This window comes from Mesocricetus auratus, unplaced genomic scaffold (assembly GCF_017639785.1).
Source record: "Mesocricetus auratus isolate SY011 unplaced genomic scaffold, BCM_Maur_2.0 Super-Scaffold_100023, whole genome shotgun sequence".
Lineage (NCBI taxonomy): Eukaryota > Metazoa > Chordata > Mammalia > Rodentia > Cricetidae > Mesocricetus > Mesocricetus auratus.
This window is the reverse complement of record NW_024429204.1, coordinates 12227875-12241842: the sequence shown is the minus strand read 5'-3', so window position 1 is coordinate 12241842 and position 13968 is coordinate 12227875. Positions and strand designations below refer to the sequence as shown.

The following is a 13968-nucleotide window of genomic DNA, read 5'->3' as shown; positions in this document are numbered from 1 at the left end:
GGTCTGAGCTCACAATAATAATGTGGGGAAACTGCAATTTTCAAATACCAAGTCTGCTGTTATTCTCACCAGAGCATAAAATTGTAGGCAAGTTATAAACATAAAAATTGAAAAGTAAAAACAGCAAATGACAAAATCTCTGTTTATGTAATACTTAGGTGGAACTCTGGTAACATTAACTTAAGGAGACACATTAACTATTCTAGCTCTACTTAAATGAATAGAAAGGTCTTATTTGGCGGAATGGAAAGAGAAACAGGCATGTCAGGAATAAATGCTTCATTTTATATTTTGTAGAAAGCATACGTTAATCGCACTTGAAGATGGTACTCTATGTTTAGACTGAGATATCAGAACCTTGGAATAGCTACACAAATATACCAGCTTTTTCACAGTCATACAAGGTAAATCGACTTACATGGAAAACTTTCTTTGCAGATATTCTAACCTTGCAACTGCTGTCCCAATACCAATTTATTATTTTTCCAACAGACAAGAAAACATCTGAAACCCTAGCTAGTACAGGTTTACTGTTTTGTTCTTGACTTTCTTTTCTGTCCTAATAATTAATTTTAGAAACGTTACTTCTTTGCAGGTATTTTACTCCTCTTTCCTTTTCTATATTTCTCTTGCTCATTTTTTTAGTATAACATAAACCTGTATCCACTAATCTTGCCTTAGGATGACTATTGATGGTGAAATCTCATGAGATTAATACAGTTCAAAGGGAATACATTGATTACAAGTAACGTTTTCCTATGGGTGCAATGAATTATTTTCCTAGATGTTGCATTTACTATAGTTCCTTTCTTGTTTTTTCTCCAACATGAGGCTACAATATTTGTGCTGAATTTTTCTGCTGATTGCTCATTGATTAGCCATCGGAAAAGCACAGTTCTAGTATCACTTCTATTAAAATTCATGATATTAAGTAGCTGGAAAGAGAAGATTCAGATGTCTAATGTGTAGGCTAATATGGAATAGAATCAGTTGTAACTCTCAATTTTCTAGAAATGTGTGCATTTAACCAAGACAGTATGGGAGATTCCATATTGAAGCCTGAATTGGGAGGAGTTGGGGAAGTGACAGATGACTGTGTTATTTGGTTGCTGACCCACAAAAGCACTGGCTGATGCTTAGAAGTAGGGCCTGCTGAAAAAAAAATAGACACAGCTGTGCAGAATGTGTTCTAAGACTAAGTGGCAGCAGGGAATCCAAACACCTGCTGTCTGCTGAGCTGAAATAGGCAAGTGGAAGTGGGAAAAAAAACAGATTTTTAAAAGCAGTCACCAAAACCACACATTTTCCAGACATTCTGCCTTAATGTGGGTATTAGATGATGTCCAACTTGAGTACAGGCTGCATTCTAAAATCTCTCAGAACAGAATGAGCTGATCTGTGGAGAGCTGAAAACAGGAAACTTGAACACAGCTTACTGGTTGACTCTGATAATACAGTTGTATACTAAAGGGCTGCCTTTCACAAAAGTCATCATATTCCTGCTGCTGAGAGTTGCATTAGCCTCCTCTCGCGGGTCCACAGGAATTAACATGAAGGCCGCGGTAGGACAAAAGATGATCAGGCAGCTAGCCAGACGATAATCGTGGAGTGGGAGCCAAGCTGTGCCCTCTCCCCTTTCTTCTGACACAATGACTGCATTCCAAAGTAGTTCTGAAGTGGACCACAAAGAACCAAGTTATTGGCAGGTCAGTAAACCTTAAAATTGATTCTGCAAGCGGACAGAGGTCCCATGAAGTCGTGGGCATCTAGACATTGAGGGAGGTAACAAAAGATACTGTTCAAAGATTTTTCCGCACTGAAGACAGAACTGGAAGAGTGGGTCCCTGTTGTGACAGTACGTTTCTAAAAGAACTAGTGCTGAAGTGACAGCAAGCCCTCTAAGGCGCTTGTCTGGATTCTCATTGGCTATAGAACACCCAGACATTTCAGACATGCACATTACAAGATGAGAGGAAAAACAAGCAGCCATCTGTCTAAATCCTGAGAGTACGTGGGAAAATGGGTTTTCCGATAATGTTGCAACATATATATGTATATGTCTCCTTTGGAGTGAACAGTTGATGGCACTTTGAAATGTCAGCATTTTAAAAGAAATTACCTGCATTTCTGTGGGAAATTTGATGTGAGAGGCTAGGACCAAGATCGGGCACCAGATGGGCCTCAGGATAATGGATACCCTCCCTTTTTGGTGTCTTAGAAACCTCCATGAAGTCTTGAGCTAAACAAAGTGCAGTGTGTTCTTACTGCAGTCAGAAGTTACATTTGTCCCCAAAAGAAAAAGTCAGCAGTTTGAAAGGCAATACTATCTGCATGCAGCATTAGTGTGGTTTTGATAAAAAATGACTTTGTCTTGGCAATGAAGACAAGTGTTTCAGGACTCAGGAGATGGGAATTCTGGGCCTGTGGATAGTATCAGGTATTACTGTCTTCGTCAGACTTAAGCCCAGTAGACAACAATGTCTTTCCTAGAATTTACTGTAGCTAAAAAGAGTCTTAAACTTGCAATAGCACTCCTGTCCCAAATACTGGCAAATGTGGAGTTAGAGATGTGAGCCAGCATACATGACTTATATTTTATTGATTTATTGATTGGTTGATGAGTGATTAAGATAGAATCTCACTTATGTCACTCTCTTTGACCAGGAATTTGCTATGTTGACCATACTGGCCTCAAACTTGCAAAGATCTGAATGTCTCTGTCCCCCAAGTGTTGAAATTAAAGGAGAATATGAAAACCCCCTACTCTTGGAGGTAATTTTTGAGGGTTGATACTATATTTGTAAACTTATCTTTCTGACTGCTGGCATCTAGTTTCTTTATTCTTGGTTTAATTTCTGTGTGGTTTCCAAATGCCATAAAGAAGGAGATTCTATTCTGTTAACCTTTCCCTTGAGTCCTTTTCTTAAGCCAACCTCTCTTGGTATATGAACAGTAGCTTGACTGTCATTTTCTTAATGGCTAATATCCACTTCCAAGTGATATGACTGCATGCCACATTTTTCTTTCTGTATCAGGGTTACCTTACTCAGGATGGTTCTTTTTCCTAGTTCCTTTGATTTGACTGAAAATTTCATGATTTTTAATAACTGAGTTTAAAAATGTCTTATTATATAAATATAAATTTTGCTTATCCATTCTTCTGTTGAGGAACATGTAGGTTGTTAACAATCTAGGCTACTATGAAAAAAAGCCACAATGAACATAGTTGAGCAAGTGTCCTATGGTAGTATAGAGTATCCTTTGGGAATATGCCCAAGAGTAGAATAGCTGTGGCCTGAGGTAGATCAATTCACAATTTTCTGAGAGACTGCCACACTGACTTCAAAAGTGGCTATGTAAGTTTGTACTCTCACCAGCAATGAAGGAGGATTCCTCTTGATCCGTATTCTAGTCAGAATGAGCTGTCACTTGTGTTATTGATCTTAGCCATTTTGACAGATGTAAGATGGAATTTCAAAGTAGTTTTGTTTTGCATTTCCCTAATGGCTAAGCAAGCTGAACATTTCTTTAATTGTTTCTCAGCCATTTGAGATTCCTCTTGAGAATTCTCTGTTTAGATCTTTACACCATTTATTAACTGGATTATTTTGGTTTTTTTTAACTCCTTACTTGAATTCTTTATGTGTTTTGGATGTTAATGCACTACTGAATGTGGAGTGTGTAAAATCCTGGGAACAGGTGGGCATTGTTGCTGGAGGGATTAGGTGAGGGGTTGTGAGTGGAGGGTGGGGTGAAATGGAGGGAGAGAGTTCAAATGAAAACCTAATGCAGTAGAAACTTCTGAGATTATATGAGAGACCCTAGTGAGGTCTCCTAGTGATTGAGGATACAGAGTCTGAACTGGCCATCTCTGGTAACCAGGCAAGGCTTCCAGTGGTGGGACTAGGTTATATTTTTTTGTAGTTGTTGGCCTAGGGAGTCCTGTGAAGACCCCAAATAATCTAGGATAGTGCTAAGACTGAGGGTTTCTCCCTGAAAACTAGCAGCCAGGCCCAGGTGCTAAGGATAACATCCACACAGTTGATTGAAAGCAGAAATATAGAATTGGTGCCTGCAAGGAGCCTTCGCCCCTGTGTTCTGCCGACTGTGGTGAGGAAATGTACTATGCAGGCTATTGGCAGAGAAACATGGACACCAATCCCACCATAAAAACTTTCACCAACAATCAGTCATTCCTGCAGCATGTGCTGGGATAATGGTGACACAGAACTTGTAGAAGTAGCCCACGTCTGGGACTGCTTAAATGACCAGGAAAGAGAGACTGAATTGTCCAGATACCTTGGACACAACAAACCACTACTGGTGTTAAAAACAAAACAAAACAACACAAAAAAAAACAAGCAAAGAAATCAACGAATGACTCATAATGTTATTCTACTGTACTCATGGATTGGTGCCTTGTTCAGCTGTCATCAGACAGGCTTTCTGAGGCAGCAGATGGGAGCAGATGCAGAGATCCAAGCCAGGCACTGTGTAGAGAGTCTAAATTAGAGGTCTCTATTGGGTCACAATCCTTGGAGATTGAGGGACCCTGTGAAAGAGAGGACAGAATGATAGTAGGAGTCACAAGGGATAGAGGACTCAAGGAAACCATGTCCCACTTAATTAACTAAGCAGGAAACGTAGGGGCTTACAGATACTAAAGAGGCAAGCAAGAGGTATGCCTGGCTCTGCACCAGGTCCTCTACGTATATGCTGTGGCTGTTAGCTTGGCAGTTTTGTGGGATTCCAAACAGTGGGACTAGGTGTTTCTCTGGCTCTTTTGCCTGTTCTGGGGACTATTTTCCTCCTGTTCAGTTGCCTGGTTCAGCTTTGGTCTCAGGGCGTTATGCCCTGTTGTACTTTATTTCTTGTGTTTCATTGTTGTCTGTTGTAGTCCTGCTGTTTCCTGAAGGGAGACGGAGGTAGAGAGAAGCTGGAGGACTGGAGAGGGGAAACTATGGTGGGATGGAGGGTATATTGAAGAAGTGAGAGGAGGGGGAAGGAATTATTTCAGGGGTTTGTAAATTCAGGTCAGTCGTAGGACTTCCATGAAAGCCCAAGGCCTTCAGAGTTAAATTTCCAGTGCTGATAATTAATTAATCAATTCAACTCTGTTCATCCTTGCAAATCCCCATGTATTACCTAGAAATCCCATGTATTACCCACTGCTGATTCTGCAGTGGGTTTCATAGATTTAGCTAGTGTTCTTGCCCTAGCACACTAACTAGACATTGTATTATGTTTCTGATATGGCTAACTGACAGGGAAAAGAATCATATATATACTGGACTGTGCCAGGACACAAGTTCTATCATCCAGCCTGCTGTGTCAGAGGCCAAAACAGTGGTATTTATTTTCTTCTCATCTCTCCCATCATCTCTCTTTGACCATCCCTGCTGTGTTTAACACAAAACTTTCTGGGCGTGTTTTACAGGGCTTTTTCTAGACCACACATGCCTTTAGCTTTGTCAAGTTGCCTCTTCCCTACCCCAAAGCCAGGTGCTGAAAATTAGCTTAATACTCTCCCTGTGGCTCTGCAAACCCCAGGGGCGGCTCTGCAAACCCCAGAGGCTGTTCTGCAGCCGATTCCTTATGTTTGTCTGACAGGCTTGACCATGGTGTACCCGCAGCTCAGATCTCCCTCACCGTTTGCTTCAGTGCCCTTCAGAAACTGCTTCTGCCTGCAGCGTTTTAGTTACAATCTACTCTCAATGAGGATGGCAAGTGAGAAGAGTCCGGTGTTAGTGTCAGCGCCAAGGACAGGCTTGGAGAGAACCAGTCGGTCTCCGTGATTTTTCTCTTTTCATCCCGTGTTCAACAGTTTATCAGTGGATAAATGAATTCTTAAAATCTTTCCTATAAGATGTGAAACAGCCACTTAGCTGAAAGGAAAGGGGCATGGGAAAGCTACTCAGACACCAACACCTAACTGATTAAGAAAATGATTGAGCGAATTCTTTTTTGATTAGTGATATACATCAGAAAAGGATGCTGCATTTCCCAAGCAATTATATATGCTTCCTATTCAATCTAAATGATTACAGAATGTATGTTACAGATGCATTTGCATATATCTTAAGTATCAAATTTATGTTCATAGAGTTAAAGTCATACGAAACATTCACATTTCATGAAAGAAAACCTTGTAAATATCGCAATGACTTTTGTGTCTTTTACTAGATATTCTCATATGCTAGTGCCTTTCACATTTATACGCATGAGTTATAAAAAGAACTGAGATGATCCATTTTGCAGAGAGAAAACACACATACACAACATTTTGAAGTAATAAAGACACTAATGTGTGTGTGTGTGTGTGTGTGTGCTCAGACAGACTTTGGGGTACATCTTGGTGAATACTCATAAAAATTTCAATCAAGCCTCTGATTCAGCTGCTGTCACACAGAATGCCTCTGTCATATGCTGACAGCTCAAATGTAGTCTTTACAACCTTGCTCTTTAGCCAGAATGTCACACAGACTTCAGATAATGGCAAAAAATCTTAGGCTAAGCAATGTTTATATTTAAGAAGTTTCAGAAATGTATCACATCTGGGAGTGAGAAAGTCGGTGTCCATCAGTAATTTGGCCCCTGAGAAGAGGATCCCCAATCTCTACTAGATGGCTGGACATCTACATACATGAAGACAGCACTATGTAAACACATGGATAAAAAAATAGGGCATATAGTTGGGAGGGAAAAGTGATCATAGGAGATCACAGGATAGTAAAGGGTTTTTTTTATAAATATTAGAAACAGGCTTGCTTTCTTGTCAATCACAGTTCCCTTGTAAAGGTTTTAATGGATAAATATGAACAAAAGGTATTATATGCACATATAAAATTCTCAAACAATAACAAGTTTAAAACTAAGAAATTATGATGTTTCCATTACTTCCCGACTCTAAAATATTGGAGTGGTAACCCAAAAGTGCTTAACCTAATGGGGGTTGTGTTTCCTGCTTCATACAGTTATGCAAACACTCTGAGGTTGCAATACTCTATGGAATGTTTAGGAAATGGAGAACAGGATTTCGTCTCTTGTGGTGGTTTGGCCTCTGGCATGTTTTCCCAAGCATATATGGTAATTCAAAGAGGAACACCTCCAGTTTCTCTGCTGTAAGCATTGCCAAAGATCATTGCCATCACCAGGCTATAGGAATCCTTTGCTGCCCCATCAGAGCTTCTGCCTCTTGGGGTGTAGGTCACATCACCCACATTATGAAGAATCTATCATAGGTACCTCTTCCAAAGTACCTTCCTAACTTTCTTGCAAAGGACTAATCTTCACATTCTAGGCTCGTTGCCAACATTGATTAATCTACCTGCATATTATAGGAATATATGCCTGGTTGGGAAGCTATTTTGTGGTATTAAAGTGTATCTTTTCCAAAACAGAGAATATTCTTTTGGCTACAAAGACCAGTCTCAGTTGAAAAAAACTTATCTTATATTTAAATAGAGGACATAAATCCCTGTCATATTGAGGAATTACTCTAGTAAAATGAGCACAAGTTAATATGATTGTGCATTATGCTCTTACAAGGCAAATCCCACTTAATCATTTATTCAGCCAATATTCATATCAATACATTTTAAGTCTCATTACACTTAGGTAGCTCTCACTGGGCAGAGAGTCAAAGCAGGCTGTTATGGTTTGAATAAGACAAAGACTTCCGAAGGTAATGTATTCAACACTTGTCCCCATCTGGTGGCACCATTTTGGGAAGAAGCAGTATGAATTAAAAAATGAAGGAATTTCAATTTAAATGGGAACATATTCATTGGTACTGGGGCCTGACTGGTAGCAGTAGGTTCCTTGGTGTATGCCTCTAAGGTTGAGGATGGCCCTTGATCCCTAATTTCCTTTTTTCCCCATGTCCTGCTTAATGCAAGAAGAGCAAGCATCATGTTCCCACCTACAAACTAAGCAAATGACCCATGGATTGAACATGGAAGATCAGTCTTTCCTATACTAAGTTACTTTTCTCAAGCATTTGACTACAGTGTCAAAATCCAGCTGTCACATAGGCAAAGTTGTTTCTTCATCGCTGCTTTTCAGTGTCTTCTATTGTAAAGAATAAATATTAACCAATAAAGGGTAGACAACATTTCCCCCTGGGGATCTTAATTTCCTTTGCTAACTCTGTCCATTGTGTTTTAACTCCCTCTAAAGAAACTTCTCAGCTATTATTTTGATATTTCTAGGCAACAGAGTTATAAATCAGTATATTTTCCAAAATTCTCTTTGCTACATGTACCAAAAGCAGTATGATAGTCATCTATCGACTTTTTGCTTTGTGTTGATAAAGACATTCTATAATTTGTGACATAAAAAGCCACCCTCAGGAAAAAACAGCTCTAAGTAAATAAAAGAAAAAGAAACATGACTCATTATAAATCACATAAAAGGTCAGGCAGTAGCCCCTCTAATAACGTTTAAATATGTAAGATTTAAATCTACTTCTTCTGGTAAACCTGCCCAGAGAACAAAATTCATGATAGTTGAACACTGTTAAACACTGTGGTTACATTGGAAAGACTGACTCTAAAGAAGCATCAGATAGTTTTGATTCCTGTTCATTGTCTAGGAAAGAAGAAAACTATGTTTCAAACTAACCTGAAAATCTCTCAAATAACTGTTTTGCCACAAAGAATATATAAAGGCTTCTGAGGTGATGATTTTCCCCGAGTTGACCTTTGGAAGTAGTTATTTTGCCATTAGCTTCTAGCAAGCATAGAGACTACACTGGTTTTCTAAAGTGCATGCTATCTTTTTTTGAAGTTGTTTACGTTCTAACCAGTGCAGTACAAAACTCTAAAAGCCCATGAGGCATACCAGCTCTCCAGACTTGTGAAAATACAAGATCAACTCTGACTTAATATGTTGAATATTGTTGGCACATTGTCCCATGGAGAGATTATTGATTATGATTATTGATTATTAGTGATTATGTTACACACATGCACACATATTCACACACACAAAAACACACACATACACACACACTCACACATACACACAGTCACACCTACACACATATTCACACACATACACAAACACACATACACATATTCACAGATACACTTACTCATACACACTCACACACACACAGTCACACACACAGTCACACATACACACACAACATTTTTCTCACCTGTATGTAGTAAAAGTAAAAAAGTAGGCACAAATCAATGTATATAAAATATAAATGAGAATTAACTGTGTATTTCTACTTTTGCATACAAATTACCTGAAAGTAAAAAATACATACTCTTTCACCAAATAAGAATGCATTCAAATGTTATTATTTACTAATTACAATTTTATGGAAAATATTCCCTAAATTTTATCCTATTAAAAATAAACAGTGTATCAAATTTGGCATAAAGTCAGCAATATTTTGAAAAAAATAATTTCTGTATTTTTAAATAAATTTATGTATTTATTTTAGATCCTGGCCAAAGTTTCCCCTCTATCCTCTCTTCCCATCCCCTCTCTGTTCCCAATCCCACAATCTACTCTTCCTCTGTTTCTGTTTAGGAAAGGCCAGGTCTCCCATAAGTATCAACAAAACATGGTATATCAAGCTGCAGTAAGAATAAGCACCTCCCCTTGTACTAGGCTTGACAAGAAATAATTTCTATTTTTTTAAAAAAGATAAAATAATACAGTATTTATTCAAAATATATGGTAATATGACTGTTGCGGAAGATTGCCTTTGTCCAAGAAGTACACATATCCTTGAACTAGCTATGGGTAACCAATATACCACTATTCTTAACTAGAAATGAAACTGATTTTTTTATTTAAAAACAAGGTTTCTCTGTGCATCCCTTGCTGTTCTGGAACTTTCTCAGTAATCCAAGCTGGCCTCTAACTAACAAAATTCTGCCATCTTCTTCCTCCCAACTTCTAGTATTAAAAGCTTACACCACCACCAGCCCGCTTTGAAAATGATATTTAAATTCTGTAACGTATTTAACTTTGTGGGTGGGGCTCACTATATTGCCCTTGGTTGCCTGTGTTCAATGGTCTTCACTCTCTCAACCCCGAGTAGCAGGGATTACAGGTACATCCCCTTGTTTCTGGTCCTCGAATAGATTTGAAGAGACACCAAGAACTTAAAAATATTTTCATGAATGCAAAGGCCATGGTCATGCTACTCATGACTCTGTTCTATTTACATAACATAGCATTTGACTTACTGCATGAAAGTACATTAAATATTCTTTCACTGAGTGTGAAGAACTTTCTCCATTTCTCTGAAAATCTCAGTTTCAAATGAAACTACCTACTGAAATTTTTTTGTCTCCCTAAACATGCAGGTGTCTGCATTTCTATTCAACTCAAATAAACAGAACTAGAGTAAAGCTGATTGCATACATTTATCATATGTATCATTTGGCCTTCTTTCTTTATTTCTTCATTTCTTTCTTTCCTTCCTTTCTTCTTTACTTCCTCCCATCCTTCATTCATTCATTCATTCCTTTTTTCTTCCACCCTTTCTTTCTTCTTTTCTCTTGCCTTCCATTTTTGTCTTCCTTCTGGCCCTCACTCCCCCTTCCCTGTTTTCCATCCTTCCATCATTCTTCCTAATAAAGCAGAAGGTTCCATGAGACCACCACTTCTGTGGGCTACAACCTCTACAATAAATAACCGTATGCTTATCCCCTTCCCGTGTTACGACCCTACACCTCCCAAACTGTATCAATATTCCATTTTCTATTCTGCCTCCATTTTCAAATTTACTGCATTCAAATCATAGCTAGTTCACAAAAGGTGAGTGCAGGTGAACAGACATTTACTTTCTGTACGTATATAACAAGGATAAGCTTACGTGTATAATTTGGGGAGGGACACTTATTTTCATTTTTGTGTTCCTCAGATGTTTTCATTTGCAAGTAACCTCAGTAGTTATTTAGCTTATGTGATGATATTACCACTTCAGTTTGGGCATTAACTCTTCCACTGTACGTATTTGGATGGATTGATCACTTGTGTATTTTTATAACATTTTCTGTAGCTTTATGGTTTACATGACAACCTACAGAACATTCCTTGTTCACTTGCATTTCCCTAGTTACTAATTAAGTGGTCCTTTGGGGGGAAAAAGTCCTAAATTTTAAAAGCATATATTTGTTAATTTTAGGATATAATGATGTTGTTTATGACACACATTTTCAATCTTTAGAGGAAGAGAGGATTCTTCTAACTAGTACATAATTATTAGCTGGGAATGATGCTTGAATTTAACTATCCAATATAAAAATGTAGAATAAACTTAGCAAATGCCATAAAACAAGTTGGGTTCTCCTTCCTTTTGAGATTGTTGCCTACCAGTCCATGAAGATGGAGGCAGAAGAAGCAGGGAACAGGGTTCAGATGATTGTAGATATGATAGTGATTGCCCTCTGACAGCCGATTTCAGTGAGACAAGTCAACTTTATTCCAGATTATAGGAAATATAGAGGATTGGGAAGTCTGGGGACAAGCCCTAACTTGCCTTAAGTGGCAGGCTCCTATCATATAGCAGGCTTAGTGGGGGTGTGGCCATATCATAATGGCTAGAGCATATGCCTAGTTACCATGTGAGCACCAGAGGAAGGGCAGCTGAAGGAAACTGTCCACGGTCACCTTTGCGATAAGCCAAGCATCCAGACCTAGAGACATCCTCCAAGTAAGGGCAGGTAGAGAGCAGGAAGCCTTGCTCTGAAGGGGGTCCTTCATTTTGCTGAGCTGCCATGTCTTGCAAAAACTGACCAGCAGAACCTCCCAACATATACTAATATTGACTCTTCTGAAATTCACATGAAATTCAATCTATCTTACTAAATTGGCAATTGTTTCTGTTTTCTTAAATTCATGTCACAGTGTTTTATGAATTTTATTTTTTTACAAAGACTTTGACTTTGTCTTGGTTTATTGCACATGAGGTCTTGAAAATTCTCCCAAGAGTCATCTTTTTTACATGTTTGAGGTTGACGATAGGAAATCTAAGTCTTGATGCATTGATTGTATCCATCCTGTTACATCTTCAGTTGTTCCCTTTTCTTTTGATTCGTCGAATAATTTGGTTTTATATATAAAATTTGGCATATAAACGTGTATCATCTTTAAAATTATATATTTTCTTTTCAATATTCCTTAGACTTTACTTTCTTACAAATATATACCACCGAGGATTTTAAATAAATTTCGACAAGAAGTAACATTTCATCTTCAATCACAGAAATCATTTGCCAAGAAGTATGAGATAATATCTGGTATGTGTGAAGCAGACAGGAAATAAACTGTCATGGTTTGTTGCAACTTCTCTATTGTTGTTAAAAGCAATCTCTAAATTTATGTAAAGGCCACTTGAAGTTGCTGTATACTGGTGGAGACTAAGTTCTAACAAGCCATCACTTCTCACCAAATGAAGCTTCTAGTACTGGGACTGACTTACATCAAAATGTTTGGTTAGAGGTGTCCCATGGCAATTTCCAAACAACACAGGCTGTTGCCAAAGCGATCGCTGGCTTTCCACAAAGTGACAGTACGACCCCATGGCTGAAGACAACACACAACTTATTAAACATAGAAGTCAAGTTTGTGCCTCCATAGATCCTTCACCACTATCTTCCAGTGTCTTTGTTTGGAACAGGGAGGTACTCTACATGCTAGCAAGAGAGAAACACAAACACCAAGCCAGACGCAAGCCTTCTGATCTACAATGGTGTTCCTCCTTGAAGGATACGCTATGGGGTAATGGTAGCACATAGATTATGGTAGTAGTCAAACAATATCTCACTTGAATAGGCCCACTCCACCAGATGGAATACATACACAGCACTGCTTGGGTCATCGAGGGGCAGAGGTTAGATAGCCCAGGGACTTAGGGTAAAACCAAATACTATTGGTCTAGCAAGCACACAAATAAGGAAAGATAAAAGGACTCCTAGTGACATTCTGCTATACATATAGATCAGTGCCTATCTCAGCCAATGTCAGAGATGCTTCCAACTGGGGGACAAATGCCAAGACTCACAGCAGACGTTACTCACAGAGAGCAATAGATCTTGGAACAATAAGCTCTAACTGGATGTCATCCTACATCCTCCCTTTAAGGGCTCAGGGAATCCTGGGAGGCACAAACAGTATAAGAATTAGAAGGGATAGAGGACATCAAGAAAACAAAGTCCTCTGGATCGATGTGATCAAAGCACATATGAACTCACAGAGACTGAGACAGCAATCCCAGAACCTGGGTGTTTCTGCCACACGTCCTCTGTGTATTAATTATGGCTCCCAGCTTATTGTTTTCATGGGATTTGAGAGTGTGTGAATGAGTGGGTATCTGACTCTTGTGCCCTCTCTTGGGCTCGTTTCCTTCTGTTGGTTTATCTTGTCCAATTCTATGTGATAGTTCTTGTTTTATCTTTATATTTTATTTTGTTATGCCTTGTTATTATCCCTTAGAAGACTGCTATTTTCTCCTGAGAGACACAAAGGGAGCAGATTTGATCATCAGGGGAGACGGGGAGGAATGGAAGTGAGTGCCGGGGGGGGGGTCATAATTGGGATGGATATGCTGTGTGAGAAAGTAGACTCTTTTCAATAAAAGGAAAAAATAAGTAGTTTCAAAAGCTATAACCTGTAGTAAACAAGAAGTCATCACCGAAAGATGAAACTTAAAGACAAGTTTTATGGGAATAATGACTAAAAATCACAGAACATCAATTCTAAAATTGTGAATAATCCACAAAGAGGGATGCTCTCTCAGCCTGGACTCTTGGGGGAGGACCTAGACCCTGCCCTGAACCCCTGAACGAAATGACAGGCTCTGGAGATCCCCTATGGGGAAGGGAGTGGGGATAGGGTGGGAGGCTGGAGGGGCTGGGTGGTACAGAGGTGTGGGAGGAGGGGAGGGAGAGGGAGCTGGGATTGTTTCTAATTTTTAAAATGTAATAAATAATAATTTTT

General features: G+C 38.9%; 1 long non-coding RNA gene across 2 annotated transcripts in view; it reads left to right on the top strand.

Annotated features, from left to right (window-relative positions):
- LOC110341349 overlaps nucleotides 1-9060 on the top strand; it is a 31832-nt gene extending 22772 nt beyond the window's left edge. Inside the window, exons 4-6 of one of the 2 annotated variants that reach the window (XR_002383251.2) lie at nucleotides 298-404; nucleotides 2665-2772; nucleotides 5611-9060. This is a non-coding gene — a long non-coding RNA (uncharacterized LOC110341349). The remainder of the gene's footprint in view (nucleotides 1-297; nucleotides 405-2664; nucleotides 2773-5610) is intronic. The other variant, XR_002383250.2, reaches the window with a different exon arrangement.
- Nucleotides 9061-13968: the final 4908 nt, after the last annotated feature.